Source organism: Rhinopithecus bieti, unplaced genomic scaffold, assembly GCF_001698545.2.
Source record: "Rhinopithecus bieti isolate Rb0 unplaced genomic scaffold, ASM169854v2 scaffold_1583, whole genome shotgun sequence".
NCBI classification, from domain to species: domain Eukaryota; kingdom Metazoa; phylum Chordata; class Mammalia; order Primates; family Cercopithecidae; genus Rhinopithecus; species Rhinopithecus bieti.
The window spans coordinates 819386-837597 of record NW_016803645.1 but is presented as its reverse complement, the minus strand read 5'-3'; the positions used below and the strand labels follow the sequence as shown (position 1 = coordinate 837597).

At 35.9% G+C, this 18212-nt stretch overlaps 1 long non-coding RNA gene across 3 annotated transcripts in view; it reads left to right on the top strand.

Annotated features, from left to right (window-relative positions):
* LOC108542097 (uncharacterized) overlaps positions 1-18212 on the top strand; it is a 114166-nt gene that overhangs the window by 6021 nt on the left and 89933 nt on the right. For all 3 annotated transcript variants that reach the window (XR_001889165.1, XR_001889163.1, XR_001889161.1), the window contains exon 2: positions 12704-12774. This is a non-coding gene — a long non-coding RNA (uncharacterized LOC108542097). The remainder of the gene's footprint in view (positions 1-12703; positions 12775-18212) is intronic.

Here is an 18212-nt window from a genome sequence, read left to right as displayed (position 1 = left end):
GGTTTGTCATAAATAGCTCTTATTATTTTGAGGTACGTTCCATCAATACCGAATTTATTGAGCGTTTTTAGCATGAAGGGCTGTTGAATTTTGTCAAAAGCCTTTTCTGCATCTATTGAGATAATCATGTGGTTCTTGTCTTTGTTTCTGTTTCTATGCTGGATTACGTTTATTGATTTGCAAATGTTGAACCAGCCTTGCATCCCAGGGATGAAGCCCACTTGATCATGGTGGATAAGCTTTTTGATGTGCTGCTGAGTCCGGTTGTTTTCTTAAAGTTCACTATTAACTCCCCTGCGTATGGGTGTGTAGTAAAGAGATGACCATTTATCCCACATATAGAAATACTTCTTGTCCTGTCAAACTATTTAGAACTTTTGCTGGGTATTTTAATTCTTTTATTTTCTACATACCTGCTTACTTACAGATGAATCAAAAGATTTACAAAATGAGATAATCTAGAAAATCAAAAGTAAGTGGCATGTTGATGCCACTAACTCATTAATTAGGGTTCTAGGATTTAAGGAACTCATTAGTACCTCATTGAGCACCAAGTAAAGGGGACTTTGCCATCCTCAAATCAGTTCAAACAATGTAATGCCAAATGGGTGACTGAGCTAAAGGTAGTACCCAAGCCATGAGGAATGTCTGGTTCATGGATTCCTTGAGTCCCAGGAGTTTCAATAATTCCTTTTTCCTGTCTTGTCATAGCATCTATTTGAACCAATACCTCTTCACATAAACATCAATAAGGAAAGCTCTAACAGGCACCAGTGTCAGACAGGAGTGAACATCTGAGAGCTCTGGTGAAGAGTTCAGCGGGGACAGTGGAGAGACACCATGCGTCAGGCATCTGGGCAACTTGGCCTTGATTCTAGGGGCAGTGGAAACGCACAGAGGCATTTAAAATGGGAGAATGGTATAAGCAAATTTGTATTTGGGAATGAATTTGAGGTAGCAAGACTGAAAACAAGAGCAGTGCTAAGAGGTATGCAGAGAGCATGGGCTAGGAAAGAATGATAGAGGAAAAATGAAAAATTTAAAAACCACAGAACTAAACCTTATTGGCAATGGAGTTGTTAGCAGTGGGGACAGAGTGGAAGTAAGGATCACTTAAGCAACTGCATGGATGGCTACTTACAATATCGGTGTCTGGGAGCAGAATGAAAAATTTACAGCAGAAGCCGAATTTTACCACATTGAAAAGGAGGCAAACAAAAGAAAATCTCAGAAAAGTACATTCTTAGAGGATAGGGGATCATACCCCATTTATTTGGGGTGTGGTGTCCCTGGTGAAGATAGGTATCTTTGGGGGTCAGTGAGATTCAGCTGTTCTCTCTCTATTTATTCCTTTCCCACTAGATATGGCCAATTTCCTCCCCCTCCATCAATCTTCTTTTGTATTTTAACTTACATTTTGTTTTCTGGAACAAGAACTTCGTGCATAATAGAAATTCTATTAAAATAAATTGGAGCCTAAGTAACTCACATATTAAGACACAAATTTTCTGTCTGATAATGTACAGTCCTAATATTTTATCGCATACCTCTCCCATTGGGTGGTGATTTGTAAAGAATTACCAATTCCTTATGTGATGTAGGCACCATTTCTTCTATCACTCTTATACCCAGCTGTCACCATCAGGATGGGAAAATGACTTAAGACATTTCAGCAATAAAGCAATATAAAGATTTTAAAAGATGTGATTCTTTGTAGCATAATTTTAATAACAGCATTACCAATAAATTACCCTCACTATTAAAAAAGAGATAATATTAGCTCACTTTATTTAAATGTGGTGGGAAAACATAATTCTTAACATGGTGAGTAGTATTATTAACCTTTTAAACAAAAGTTATAATCCTTCTTTTAAATATATTGTTATTATAAATCTGTTTCATTTTTAAGATTTTCAGGAATCAATATAATAAGCTGTCCATTTTCCCTTATTTCACAAAGAAAGTAAATTAGAGGATAAGATTCGACTGGCATAAATTTGTCTTACAGAAAACTATTGGAATGCCACTGGGGCAATGATAAGAAATATTTTAATTCCTACTATGATTATAGTTGCCATTCTATGATTTACATTTGAAAGGAAGGGAATAAACTATGGTTTTTTGTTGTCTCCTTTACAGCAGTTCAGTTGTTCCTTCTTTCACTTTTTCCTACTCAGTTAGTCTTTCATTCACTCAATAAATATTTCAGTATCTACTATGTGTGGATATTTCTGGCCACTTATATTCATTCCTTCTTCTAGGAACCCCTGGTTTCCTTCTAGGCTATCAACTTCCCTCCACTGTTTGAAACCTTGTTTGAGTGGTAAATCAAAGAAGTTCTCTCCTAGTATACAGAAGGGTAAGGGCTCCACAGAAGCTCAGTTCTCTATATTTTTTCTATCACCACCTTGGAACATCCAAAGCGCAGGCATCTGACCTGAATTTGGTCAATCAGACACTCCCTCCTGGAGTCATAAACTGAAGAAACTGACATTCCCACAGACAATTGACTAGAACTTCATTCCAGTGTTGGGGGGTGGGTACCTTTGAGCATTTCCTGCCTCTGGGATCTGTTAGTGCTTCTTGATTCCTGTCTACTCCAAACCTTCTCTTTCTGCCATCTCTTTTGTCCTCTCTGTGAGTTCCTTCTTATTCTTCCAAAACCTTTTCTCTTTTCCTTAATTTAACCATATTCATTTCCGATGCTTGCAATCAAAGAACCCAAACTATAAAGGCAGAAACTCTGCCTTTAAAAAGCTTACAGTCTAGTAAGCATATAACACGCCTTCACATCAGAATACTTTTGAATTATAATGGGTATTATGTTCCTTTCAGCAATCTATTTTTCAAGCCACCAGCATTGCAGATTTGTCAAATACCAGGAGCAGACTGTCTCCATTTATTCAGTACACAGTAGGCATCAAGCAGTGCATTTCTGAGCTGCTCTGTTCCTCAGATGGAGTAGACGTATATCAGGTAATACATGAAATAAGAATGAATTGGTCCACATAGCAATGGTCAGGGCTGATATTAAAGATGACTTTAGATCTCTTCTCACTATGAGTCATTGATGGCAGAAGTAATTTGTTACCACGAAGACCAAACCTAAACACTCAACAAGTTAATGTGAAGATCAATTTAATTTTTTTTACCAAAAAGACTACTTTACATTATATTTGATTACATTAAAAGCATGTTTAAATAAAAGGAACCAAAGTGTTCAATACAATCTAATGAGAAATAAATCTATTATAGTATATAGTTTCATTGATTTGAAAAGATAACAAAGAGTAAGTTTAACTTTTTTTCTAAATAAATGTAACTAGACTACTTTCTTCTGCAACCTCTGCACTAAAGTTGAAAGAGATTTTATGCACAAATGCCAATAATGGTTTTAAACAATATAAATACTTGCTTGAAGATGGATACTAATGCCCTCTTTGGAACTATTGTGGTCTATCAGGTCAATAATATTCATTTAAAAAACTCTCCAAATGTGTTTTCATACAATAGCCCCTGATAATAATGAAAGGCTCATTATGGTCTGCTGAGTCAATAATCTATGTTTTTAATACATACTCCAAAATTCATTTCCTCTTCTATGTCAATGTCTGTTTAAACTATTTCAATTAATTATTGTTAAGAGGAAAAGTTGTAATCGGTTTGAACTTTATATTTAACTGCTATTAATCATTCAATTCTTATAATCAGTTACTTATCCTGATATGTTATAGATTATTACCAATAGCTTAGAGCAATAGAAGATCACAAAAAATTGGATGTTAGAGCAAAGCAAGAATAAAAATGCGTGCCAATAAAACAAAAACAAAAAACTCCAAAACCTAACAATAACTTGGAAGAATTAGGCAAAAGTTAGTTTGTGTGCTCAATTGGCCAGGTTGTTGCAGATAATTTCAAGCTTTCTGAATATTTTTTAAAACTTAGTTTTGTGAGATGGTTAAATCAGAAATGTTAAAACTGGCCAATCCAACACGAGCATGACCAGTGGGTTCAAAATAGCCTTCGTTTTGAGATATGATTTCAATTTTATTTGGTATGTGAGAGTAAGAAACACTTTAATGTTTAACATACAGATATTTTAAATACAGTTTGTATATTTAGTATCTGATAATTGAGACTAAAATTGCTTATACTTTTATAGAAACTATGCCAAGGTTGTAGGGAATAAATTGTTAAATTTATTCTGGAGGGAAGGACTGATGATTTGAAATAATGTTACATTTTTTTTTTAAAACATCTTGTTTGTATATATCCAAGCATGATTTAAAGTGTTGGTATTCCGTAACTGAACTGTATGATTTTATGCCTACTGCACTTTGGATGCTCATGAAAATGAGACTCCTCCTTGCTTTTCTGCTGAACAGTCTTTCAATAAATATTTTCTTCTCCCTCCACTCTATTGTGGTTTTGTGAAAATATCTTTTAGCTTAATAATTTAACCTTGGTTTATTTTACTGGGTAGAGAGGGCTAGCATTTTTGTCTAGCTCTGTTACTTGAATCTGGCAAGGTTCACATTTCAGTTAAGCTGAATTTTCTAACCTGCTGGTCTTGATCTGCTGGCTGCAGTGAAATCCTAAAACACAGCAGTGTGCTGGTGTCATGAGTGATCACACAGCTGCATGAGTGAGAAATGAGAGGAACTCTGGAGGGGACTGCATCTATACCATGAGAGAAAAGATTCAACCTTGGGGAGGGGTATGGGGCATGGAGCAGGTGCAGGAATGGTTGCTGGATTGGAGTCACGGCAAATTCTAACTTTGTAACTCCAAGAACTGTCTGGCACCACCACATTTATCTTACAGAATCGATATTCAAGTTAGCAAGAGGAATCACTGAGATCAGAGCCTTTAATACCATATATTCATTATTTATTCATTCAACAAAGAATTATTGAGTGCCCACCATGTACCATACCCTAAAAGCTTGGGGGAAAAGAGTGGTGAGCATAGACCAGATCCAGCTGCCTGCCTTCATGGAGCTTCATGAGAGAGACATTTATAAAATATCATAGACAAAATTACAAGCATGATAGGCAGAGGCAGCAGACAGAAGAGTTGATCTGGTCAGCTGTGGCTACCCCTAGAAAAGATGAGTTTGGGTGAGAGCTGAAGGATTATGAAGAGTACATAATGACAGTACTAACGTTAGTACTATATAATGATGACAGGTAACATTTACTCAACATTTATTATATGTTCTGAGCATTGTAATTATACATTATGGGCATTGTCATAATGTAATAATGTAATAACCGAGTGAATCCCTCATAACAACTCCGTAAAGTAGGTATTACATTTAGGTTCATTTTATACAAGGGGAAACTGGGATTAAGAAAGGTTAAGTAACTTCCTTAAGATCATGCAGCTCATAAGAAAGGAAGTGGGGAATTTGAATCAATACCGTCTAGCTCCAGAGTTCTTGTTCTTGACCACGACACTTGAACCTTCTTAGCAAATATGATCTGAATTTTAGGTCCTCTGCCACTAGGAAACAATTACAAAGTATTTTTTATTTTCCAGACACTACTCAAAACTTCTGATTATGTTAATTCATTTAATTTTCCAAATAACTCTTTGAGATAGGTTCTATTATTACCCCCATTTTACCAGTGAGGAAATTACACGCCGCCTCCAGAGATGTTACTTTGGATCTGTTTGCTACCTGGCCTTGCAGGAAGAAGGCAGGAGGTAGAAGTGTAGGAGCCTTTTAACCATGCCATGAGAGGACATCAGATGTCTGCTAGGGGACAAAGGGTGCAGCTAAAGAGAGACCTGCCAGAGGATGGATTAAGTGGTTCTGGAACAATTTTGTTTCCCTATTGTAAATATGTACATAATCTCACCACAAATAACAGGAATTGGTGATGAAGGAGAAGCTTGGGAACACAACCATGGACTAAAAACATTACCCTGTAGACCAGCCTGTTGAGTACTTACATACAAATTAACCCAAAGGTTAAAATTCAAATTTCTCTGAATCCGGGCAAAATATTAAAAAAAAAAATTCTCCAAAAAATGATTTTTGAAATATTTGACTTGCACATCTCAAGATATTTGTAAACAAATTAGTTTATTGGCATTATAGTACCACATTAATCAAAAGCACTAGTTACAAGCATGATGGCCATTTGGTTTTCTATAGAATGAAATATAATGTGTTATCTATAATTTTAGAGTATGAGCAAAATATTTTTATTAGTTAATATTTGTGTTTAAAATTGCAAGTTGCTATTTGCAACTTCAAAACAAGTAACCAGAGACAATATACATATTTTCTTCTAATATTATATTATTCTAATATATTTTTATCTAATATTAGACTCATACGCATTTTTTTGGATTTTTTAAGTTTTTATTTTGTTTTAAAAAATACTAAGAAGAAAGTACTAGAATGTTGAAGTTTGGTTTGTGATTTTTGAACTGATAGTCATGGAGTACACCCTTGTCATGAAAGGACACTCACTACATGACATGAGTGGGGTCAGTGTTAAGTGAGAAAAATGAAATGTTACTATGAGATTAATGGGCGCTAATTTGCCACAATTAGTTGATAGTGGTCTTTACCCAGCTGAGAACAAGAAGTTCCATTTCTAGCGACTTCAACATTCATAATCTGTTGAATTAAATCTCTTAGCATCAGCTGGTTCTTGCCTACTGTCAGGTCAAATGGAGCCATGCAATAGAAAAACCCGTTTTCTGAAAGCCTGAACCTTGGGTTGATGTAAATCTATTTATAGATGGCCTCAACAAGTGTGCAGGAAATGCACTTCTCTCTCCTGGTCCTGGTCTATTTGTCAAAGACCAGGAGCAGGCTGTCTCCATTTATTCAGTACACAGTAGGCATCAAGCAGTGAATTTCTGAGCTGCTCTGTTCTTCAGATGAGTAAACATGTATCAGGTAAAACATGAAATAAGAATGAATTCGTGACAGCAGGCAATTCTGGGATCCTGGACTGGGTGCCACCAAAGGCAGAGAGAGGACAGTTTCCTCTGTGCAAAAAAGAATATTTGGCTCCATCAATATAAAATTCAAATTCAGATTTGCAGTGGTAAAATTTCTAACTAGGGTGATGATTCGTTTTCTAGACTTCCATTATTCAGTTGCTAAAGGGTCCAGATTCCAAAACAAGAAGCTAGGAGAATAATTTGAGTGAACAGACACACATACAAGTGCATGTATGGGATCCCACGGTACACATTACAGCCTCCCAAAATACTTAAATCTGGAGACGGGTTGCTATACAGTTTACAGATTTATTCTTGAAAGCCTTCTCACAACTCTTCAAGATCTTTGGGGGAAGCTCAGGTCCCTCTGTTACATAATAGTCATGCTCCCAGACTCTGAATCTCAGCCTTATTGTCACTGGTTCATGGTCCTTCACAGATAACAGGTGGTTCTTGGTACATATTGGAGGAATGAATACAGATATATTTGGACTTGACCTCTATAAGGCTTCCAACAGAGAAATGAAGATGTACAGAAATTAAAGCAATTAGGAGAAGAAGTTAATTTTTAACCTGCATATTAATAGAAAGCCTCATTGATATTTTCTTTATGCATAGCATGTAAATTGATTTTTCCCATCATTATTACATCGCTTCTAGCTTTTGAAAAGCCATTTTAAAAAATCATTTTAAAACTCATCGCGAAAAAGTTGTAAAGACCTATCATCTTTTCATCTTACTGGATAGAATTTATGAAGTGAGCTCCCTCTTCCTCTAAGTGACTGATCTAAGAAATTCACAGACCTCTACTTAGATCATGTGAAAATAAAAACCAAGCACAGTATTTCTATCATGAGAGACATCTTTCTTTCTTCTCCTTTCACTATGTTTGATCATGGACAATGAGATATATCGTTTTATGGAGACATGTACATTTGCCTTTCCCAGCTAAAATTCTCACTAGTATTTTGTCCATCATTCATCTTGACTATTTTGATTTTCTCCTGGTTGATTTTCCTCATTGCGTTTATGAAAGTTTCTTCCCAGTCTACCAATGTTTTCTTTCTTCTTTTTTTATTAACAGTTCTGAAAAAAGGCTGTGAATTTCCACAGAGCTGTCATTTTTTGAGGGATTGTTTTGTCTTCAAATGCTGAGGATAGGCCATTTGTATTTTGGTGATAAAGGGATAATTTTTCTTCAGTAGAATTGTCTCTTCCATCGAGAGATGGAAACATAGCTTCTTCCTTTCCTACTCAAATTTTAACACCGAAAAGCTTTACCATATATCTATTGATAGACAGTTGAATCCACAGTAAGCCACAAATTTACCAAAATAATTCATGGGATTTACTGAGTCAGTAATTCCTATTTTACTCAATATTCTGAAAAGCAAGAACTGGAAGCAGAACTTTGAGCTCTGCTTTATAATAATGATATTGGGGTTGTTTATGAGGGTCATGTTTGAATTACATATTCTTTCAGGCTCATAAGTCAGAGGGGAATAATAACTCCATCGACTCATCAAGTTTTTTAATTCTGTGAAACAAATCCCTCTGGAAAAATGAATATTAATAATTAGACAATATCCAATTAGGGGCCATAGGCCAGAGCTAATCCTTCAACTAAAAAATCCACAAAGCACATGTAATAGTAGAAACTTAAGTTAACAAACCCTATTAACATAAAATTAATGATAATAGTATAGTGTGAGATATTTCAGCCTCCTCCGACTAAGAGCCAATTGCCATACTTTTTTTCTTTTTCTTAGGAATTCATTTTCAGCATAAGACTTTAATATTGCCCTTTGAAACAAACATATAATTTTCATTTCACATAGTTTAAGAACCCACATTTTGATCAATTCTTAAATATGAGCCTTTTTCCTCTCAAATTAAGGACACATTTAAGCCTGAATTTTCTTTTATTTTAATAGAGAAATTACAGTGTCTTCAGCAAATTAAATGAGGAATCACTCCATTCCTGACTCATTTAAAGATGCCAAGCAGATTTCTCATAATAATTCAGATTTCTATTAGTGTACAATTTACTAAAGACTTGGCTCTCCATTATCACAGCAGTCTGGAACTGGAACTTAGGACCTCCATTTTACGGAGAAGACAAAGGTGGCTCTGATTAGTAAAATGAGTTGTGCAACGTCACCAACAAATATCAGTCGAATGATTCTGGGTGTCAGTATGAGCTCTGAGCGAACACGGTCTTTCCCTGCGCATCCAGACCTGTAACCTCACCTGCGGCCAGTCACCCAGGGGCCTGAGGTCCCACAGTTTTGTTCCCTCGTCGTGACCCCTTGCTTAGCCAAATGGAGGGAAAATATAAGAGATAGGAGAAGTAATGAAAATAAAGTCAGTTTCCCTCAACCCAAGCTAATATTCCTTTTGGATCTGGTCTAGAGATTTTCTTGACCCCTATACAATAAAATATTTTCATATCATTCTCCTTCATCTTGGTGGAAACTTTTCAGGATTTCAAGGACAAATCTAAAAAATACATCTGTGTCTTTTTTTATAGATACAAAGCTGGAGCCTCTGCATTTTAGTTGACACATGTAAATAAAATCAACCAAATGTCACCGGGCGAAAGGTAACCACTCAGCCTCTGAACAATGAAAGAAAAAGGATTCCAAACATATTAAGGCCTAAATTATACCGTACACACAAGTAGACACAGGCAAGAATAATCTACAAACTGTTCCCTTTATGTATAATTCAGTACACAGATGCTTTTTATCTCACTAAATCAGAATTCAATCAGAAGTGCTAAAGCTTCATTATTAAGCAAATTTCTCCCCAATAAAATGCTGATGCTACTTTTCAGTTCCACAATTTAGAAATTCTTTTCATGGATACATTCAATTTGCTTGATTTATTTTTTTCTTCAAGTTTCTAGAAGACAAATTTCGGTGGGATCTCAGTGTCCTATTTTAGCCTGGTCCAGTCTTTTTGAAATGAGAATATCTGTTTGCTTTAGTTGTCAATGGTCTTTGGCTATTCCAAACTGGGAACAAAGAGAGGAAATAAATAATTTTATCTTTTATCCCTTCCATCCATATTCCTATGAAGTTTCAAAAAATGTTTATTTTAGCGAACACAAAAATTTAACCTCAATAATTTGAACAAGACAGATTTAAAACAACAAAGAAACACTAGTTTTAACCCATCAAATTGGCAAAGCTTAAGAAGTATGATAATGCTCTGTGTTGGCTAGGGTGTGGAGAAATGGGCATAATTTTACAGAGCTGGCAGGATTTTAGAATTGGTATAGCATGTCTCTAGAGCAATTTAGCAACATCTGTCAAAATACAGTAAAATGTATCTAGCATTTCCTAGGAGTTAGGAAAGTATTAAAAATATGTATAAAGATATTTGTCCTGAGATTTTACTTATGCAGTTATCTATAGAAAGAAAGCTTTTTAAAATATCAATAATAGTGGATTAGTTAAGTAATTGATGACATACATAGATTATGTAAAAAAAACCGTGTTGTACAAGAACGTCTGACATGAGAAAATGTTCACTGTTCTCATAGAGCGTTTTTAAGTAAAAAAGGGAGTCTGTGGAACAGTATGCTCAGTGTGATGCTGTTCAACTCTATTGAGATCTATTTCTGGAAAAAAAACACACTAAAATGTTATCTGTAGTTTAATCTGTGTAGTGGATTTCAGGCAAGCTCGTTCTTTCTTTTTAAAAATTACTTTATGTCTCTTTCTTTCTCTCCTCCTTCCTTCTGTTTCTCTCTTTATTTCATTTGTTCTTTCTACTCTTCTTTCTTGTAAGAAAATTTGAAATAAGTAAAAAAGATTTCTGAGTATCTTCAGTGGAAAACTGCATTGTTTTGAGCATACCTTTCTGAATTATCTGATTTTAGCCTTCCCTTGCCTTTGAGTTACTTTACAGTTATCTGATTTTAGCCTTCCCTTGCCTTTGAGTTACTCTACAGTTTTGTAGAAAGCTGAGAGCAATGTAAAATTTTTTTTTGTCTTTGGAAATGCGAATTTATTCTGTTCAGTGGAATTGTCAGTCCTCCTTTCTGTGGGAAAAATCAGGTGCATGTCCATTTGTAAATCCATTTGAATATTCTTTTACTTCACATACATTTGTGCTTCTTTGACTTGTCCTTTGAACTACTTAAAACATCTTTTCTGCTTCCCATGTATAGTAAATAGGCTAAATAAAATATTTGACAAGTGTTCCTTTTATATCTATATGACAGTTATGATTCTACATTTTCTGAAAATTACCCTTTAACACTGGTTTCCTACTTTTATAAATTAAGCATTTGTTACTTTTTTTTATTAGAAAAGGAAGACAGCAGTAAATGTGATTTAAAAGAATATATTGTGTCACAGCTCCACATTACTATGTCTAAATGGCATTTTATAAAACATCTTGCATTGAATTGTCTTAATATTTCTACAAATAAATTTAATTGATACTTATTAAACACATTATTTTCAAATCAATATTCTATATTGGAGGGTATATAAAGAAAAGACAATCGCCATAATGTTAAACATCTTGTAATAGCTACCATTTTCTTTCTAAATATCAAAATATCTGTTTCATTTTTAAATATGTGAAAATATCAACTGTATCTATACCTACTTTTTCAAAACGACTTTGGTCATTTGTGGCTTGATCCCTATGTTGGAGAAACAATGTGTTGTTGAGAAAAATATAGGCAATTTTGGGCATAACAGTTATTAATTTATAGAACAGGCACTAACAGGTCTATATAATCTCACATATTCATAAAAGGCTATTTTCTTTCAGACCCTGGCCACTAAAGCATAGTCTATAATAAAATGAAGAGTTAGAGATGGTAGTAATAAAAAGAATGTGATCCATGGCTTTGGTAGGCCAGGCAAATCAACTGCGATTATGCATAAAATACAGTGTACACTAGGTTGGAGAAAATACTAGCCATGATCACTGCAGGATTCGTTTCAATAATTGATTATTTTCAATGTGTACAAAATGAGGTTTTTTAATGATTGTTTTTTGGTTAAAGTCCATAATCTAGGAACATGGAGAGAATTGTTATTGTTAAGGGTTTGGAGGACTTCCTTCCCTATTCCCTTGGTTTTCATGAGGAGCAAATTGCCCTAAATCCTTCCAGCTTATTGTTCCTCCTCTGCTCCTTCCCTTGCAGAGGGGTTGAGGAGGAGGTTATGGGTTGCCCATGAGCATTAAGCAAGTGACTTTTCCTACATGAGGAAGGATACACCAAAAAGGGGATGAAAGGTTCTTTGTCTCTTCAAAATGACCAGCTAGGCTCCACAGAGACAGCTTTGGGGAAGCAATTTGGTTTGGAATCTCCTACTTCATGGGGGAAAGTGGTGCTTCTTTCCCCTGGTCATAGCTGCTTAGATGTGGATTGTTGCCACTTGACTTCCAGGTACCATTCATTTTAATTTACAAGGGCAAAAACAAGAAGCTAGTTAGACCTCACTGTATACTCATAGCTAATAGAACGTATCATCCCATAATTCTCATGGCATCCTAGAGACATGCCATGGTTTGAATGTGTCCCTACAAAAGCATGTACTGGCAACGTAATCCTCAATGCAACAGTTGTGGGAGGTAGGGCTTACTGGGAAGTGTTTAGGTTATGAGAGTGGAGCCCTCATGACTGGATTAATGTCCATTATAGAAGAGCTTAAGGCTGTGAGTTTGAGCTCTTGCTTTCTCTCACCCTCTCTTTTTACCCTTCCACCAGGGAACAACCCAGCAAGAAGGCCCATACCAGGTTCCAACCCCTTAATCTTGGACTTTCCAGCCTCCAGAACTGTGAGCCAATAGATTTCTGGTCCTCATAAACTACTGTTTGGTTGTAGCAGCATGAAATGAAGTAAGACAGGGAGAAAGTATATTAAGACAATGTGAAATCCTAATATTTTACATTATTAGATTAGTTAATTGCAGTGGCTTCTTCTCTCTTTCTAAGGCCTATAAGTAACTATCTCTGCTTTCTTCAGCAAGATCTAGAAATAAGCAATGGACATATATGTATTACAACAATGTATTTTGTCTCCCACACCAATGCATTTCCTAATCTAGCTGATTTGACACTCTATGAAGAAGGTAGTCCCTCAATTTGAACTGCCTTAGGTTTTGATAGTGTATCATACTATAGATCTTACTCTTTTGTAGCATCAGGTAGAAACAAATCTTTTTCAATTTCCCCAGCTCTAGCAACAAGCATTTAAACCCCAGTGGTCTCCAAAATAGATATAAAATGTATTCCACGCAGCCAGAAAGGCATCAGGATTTTCAGAAATTTTTCTCAAGGCTCTTTGAACATCTTAAAGTCCTCTACCATCATATCTCTGTGAGATATGTGAGTCCATTTGCTGGGTTTCAATTACAATTTTTAGGTCACATTTTCTATTTCATCTTTCTCCTCTGTTAAACAATCGACCTCCCTACTTAGCATTTCCTATTAAAATGTGAATTGTGACATTTTGATTACTTTTTAATATTTCTCTTTTTTAAAAAAAATTCTAGAATTTTAATTAGCATTTCATTTTATAACTATAACATCTAATTTTTTAATTTTTATATTTTTTTCTATAAAAAAAGTAACCACTTTATAACCAATAGAAACCCTTAAAAAAAAATTACTGAAAAAAAGTTATTTGGGAGGAGGGGAGAAAGGGAGAAGTATCACATTCGTTATACAGTATTGAAAAGCCCCATTTTTGCGTGTGTTCTGACGAGTTTTTTCCCCTAATAAAGTATATAAAACCCTGTTCTTTATAGTTGCTTGTTATAGAGTTTTGTGTTACGGAAAAGTGGACTAAAAAGGATGAAATTTGTCCACTCCTTGCTTTATTCCTCCGGGCTTCTTGGGTCTAGTGGATTTACTCCACGCCTTCCTGGGGTTTGGTTCCCAGGAATCATCACGTGAAGGACCAGTTGAGAGAAAAAGACGCTCACTGAAAGAAATATGAAAAGGACACTGAAAAAATAGCCTGTGACTTTTAAACTTAATGGATGGCTGGAGGCTTTTGCTTATTTTGTGTGTTGGTTACTTTCCTCCATCCCGGTATGGGGAGCGTCACTAGTTGACTATTCCTTCAATTGTGCCAAGACGGGGAAATTAAGGCTGAATGATTTCTGGAATTCTAAGTTATCTGAATTTTTTACTTAAAAATAACCCTTTATTCTTTTTTTTTTTTTTCCTTTTTTTCTTTTGACAGAGTCTTGCTCTAGTTCACTGGGCTGGAGTGCAGTGGTGGGATCTCAGCTCACTGCAACTTCCTGGGTTCAAGCAATTCTCCTGCCTCAGCCTCCTGAGTAGCTGGGATTATAGGCACCCACCACCACGCCCAGCTAATTATTATTATTATTTTTGTATTTTTAGTAGAAATAGGGTTTCACCATGTTGGCCAGGCTGGTCTCCAACTCCTGACCCCAGGTGATCTGCCTGCCTCAGCCTCCCAAAGTACTGAGATTATAGGTGTGAACCAACACGCATGGCCTATTATTATTTTTAAAAGAAACACATGTTCATTACTAAAAAAATAAGAAAACACAAATAAATACAAATAATTTTTTTCAATAAGCAAACACCAAATAGGATGTCATTTACTACCCATTTCTTCAGAGACAGTCAGTGTCACTCCTTCAGATAGACTTACTGGTTAAATCCATAAATATGTATTAAAATGTTTATTCTAGGCTCTTTTTTAGGCATGACAGTAAATAAGACAGAAAAAGTCTCCATTCACAAGAAGTTTGCATTTTGGTGGAGAAGAACAGACAATAAACAGAAAACAAATTGTGTGCAAAATTACTTTATGTCATTATTAGATTACCATGAAGCAAATGAGCAGAGTGAATTAACACTTACAGAAAAAGAAGAATCTCTATATCTGTATCTATGTATCTAACTATTATTTATCTATTTATCATCTATCTATCTAGCATCTATCTATCCATCTATCTATCTCTGTCTATCTAATCTATTGTCTATGTGTTTATTTATCATCTATTATTATTTATCTATATAGAAACTTTATATTTTCTGCTTTGTAATATCTTTGAAATTCTTATTCTTCCATTGAAAAAAGTGGAACTTTATTCCCTTCCAAGGGGAAAAGTAAGGAAAATTTCAAAAGCATCTTCAAGCCATGGAATCATGTCTGGGTGACACCGGTCACATCGGTTTTATACTATGCATCTTAGTTTCCTTGTCTGTTGAGAAAGGGCACAAGGTCATCTTCTCTGAATCTGTGGTCAATGAAAGGATTTGAGGGGTCTCCTGAAGTAGTGTGCAGAGTTTTTTTTTTATATTTGCAATTAAAGATTGCATTAAAGTTTCAAAAAAAATGTATAAACTCACAGTTAAGAGCTACTGGAATTGGATTTAATTCCAGTGACCCCACACCGACAGTCTATGAAATCTTTGTCACAGGAATTTGGGAGCTGTTGACATCCTGACAATATCAGGATGCATTCATATTTATCTAGTATATTTGAGTCAGTTCAGGTTTGAAGCAATATTTTGGAATTTTACGTAAAATTTACTTCTAGTTTTCTCTTGAAATCCTGCCTCTTATCTCTGTTTTTGGATTCTCTAATCTCCTAATCTCTGCAGATTTTCATTTCCGCTCTTGCAGAGTGGGTTTACTTGTATAGTTGTGCCTGTAAATAAAGAATCTCACACACACGTACACACACACACAATCTCAGTTCCGATGAATTTAAAAAGCAAGACTAAAAATGGCTTCACAATCATATGCTATGGTCTGGAATATAATAATTTAAATCACTGATCACAAATAAATAAAGTGTGTGTGTATATTGGAGGCTAGGAAAATGAGAGACAGCTGCCTTAAATCTTACTGGAATAAGCAGGGTAAGTATAAACAAAGAAACAAACAAACAGCAAACATGACAATGATGAAAGTAGCCCAGGTCTTCAGGGTGGTGCAGCAGACTCTTTGATTCCTTTATGTGCTCATTTTCATTCTGAAAATAAATGTAGCCATCTCCTTGTAATTCACTCTTCCCAGTGGAAAATATAATCAATGGTAACTGTATTTATTTATGCAGAATTTTATACCCCATTGACATCCTCAAAATGAGTTTTCCAACATCCAGAAAGAAAACTCTCCAATACATGTCAAGGGATTTAAAGTACCTTCCTACTGACTTGTATTGTACGCTGAAACCAACACTGTGTCAAAGAAAAAACACTTACGTTCCTTCATTGACGTGTCGCGCATGCCCATTCATTTGTTTTTCTAATATTGAGTGTTGGCATTGATTCCTCTTTCCTGAAATCCAAGAGAAGAGAGCTCCAGATTTTAGATTAAGAAAGAAAGCTCATAGATGTGTGGATTTAGTGACAAAAGGAAGAAAAAGTCTCACGATCTCAAACTGGAAGCCTGCTGACTAATTGTATTTTCTAGCTCATTTTGTTGGTAACTATAGTTCATTGCATGGACAAGTGCAGCTCACCCTATAATCTATGTGCACATTAAATTTCTGTAAGTTGATTTATATTTAAAACCCACTTTATACGCTCCCTTGCTCAAACTCTGTGAGGGCAGGTGTTTGGTCTATCCTGTTCACTGTTGAGTTCCCGATATTAATTCAGTGTTTGGCATGTATAGAGAACTTAGTAGCAATTATTTGAATGAATACCTAAATGAATGGCTGAATAAATGAGTTAATTAAGGAAGATACAGTACTAGGTGAAGCTACTAGTTAAGACTTCCAGTGACTAATTTCTATACATGTACATTTTCCTGATGGCAAATTCTCAAAACTCACTTAAGTACTCTCTAGTGATTATTTTATTCAAGAGCCACTTTTCCCTCTTCTTGTTAATAGCTGCAATGAACTGAGGCTTTTGGGCAATATCTCTACAAGATTTTATTTTCTATTTAGATGTGGAATGACTGGGAAATGTTACAGGTTTTTTTTTGGCTGAATATTTCTGATGTATGGTAATTTTGGTAAGCAGTGTTTAGTCTATACAGTTATTCTGGAAGTTCTTATAATATCCTGTGGCTGAGGAATCCAGAACCAGAAAGGGACAAGGGTCTGGGGAAACTTACCAAGTTCTGGGGCTAGCAATTGGAAGCCAATGTGTTTGCCCAAAGGCACTTGGAGAGCTCAGGCTTAATTTGGGCAGGAATAGGGGTTGCAGCAAAAATGGAAGCAGCCTGGGATCAAAATTAAGCATGGGATGGTGATGTGATCTCTGGTTTCAGGCCTAGGTGGGATGCTGCAAGAGAAAGGCTGGCCTTGTGATGAAACATCAATTCTAGAGCCTCTATTTGGACCTGCGTTAATATGACATGATCTGAGGCAGGCCATAGTTTGGAGGTGGGAGCAAATATGCCCAAGGGCAGATTTAAGATCTGTCCTACACCAACTCTACGATGTTGAGCCAGATTCCAAATGGCGAGGCTAATTTCAAACTCCATGTGGAGGAGTCAAGGGTTTAAATCTGCTTTCCACTCTATTCTAGAATAACTCAGGGACCAGGAGGGGTGTATCTGTACATGAGGGTTCCTAAGTACTATAGGTGTGAGGCTGGAGAGAGGCAGACTGATAAAGTCAATCCATCAGGAAATCAACTCCAAGTCTTTGTTCCAACAATTCTCATCCATTTGTAAATCAAAGCCCTTAGTATCATTGTTAATAATAAGAGAAATGTGCAAATGTGTCAATTTGCAGCCCAATGTTACACTTCTCACAAATACTATATGTTTTTTCAGGTTCCCCCCACATTATACACATGTGGGCACAAGCAAACACACACACACACACACAAACACACACACACACAGGCTTAGTGTTCAGGTAGGAGCTTGTCAAGGAAAAAATAAATCTAGACTTAGGATTTTATTCAAAATCCAAAAGGATTCTTTTCATTCAAAAGGACTGTTGTAAAGGGAGTGAGGGGAGAGAGACGATTGCACTAAGCGGGGCGGCGGGTATTGCCCTACAGTGAATGCTGGGACAATCAGGTCTGCGAAAGGGAGTTTTCATTTACAGAGAGAAGTAGACAAAACTAGAAAGAACTGGATGTGAGGTAGTGGAATGAAAGGGTCTGGATCAGATCGCAGATCAGAGAATGTTTGACTTTGAGGCCAGTGTGTCCTCAGGAGAGGCTGCCTAGTGGCTAACGCTGAGGGAGGGCTGAAGTTTAAGGATCTGGGGGAAGAAGTGAAGCTTGAACAAGATTTATTTCAATTGATCAGCAGAGG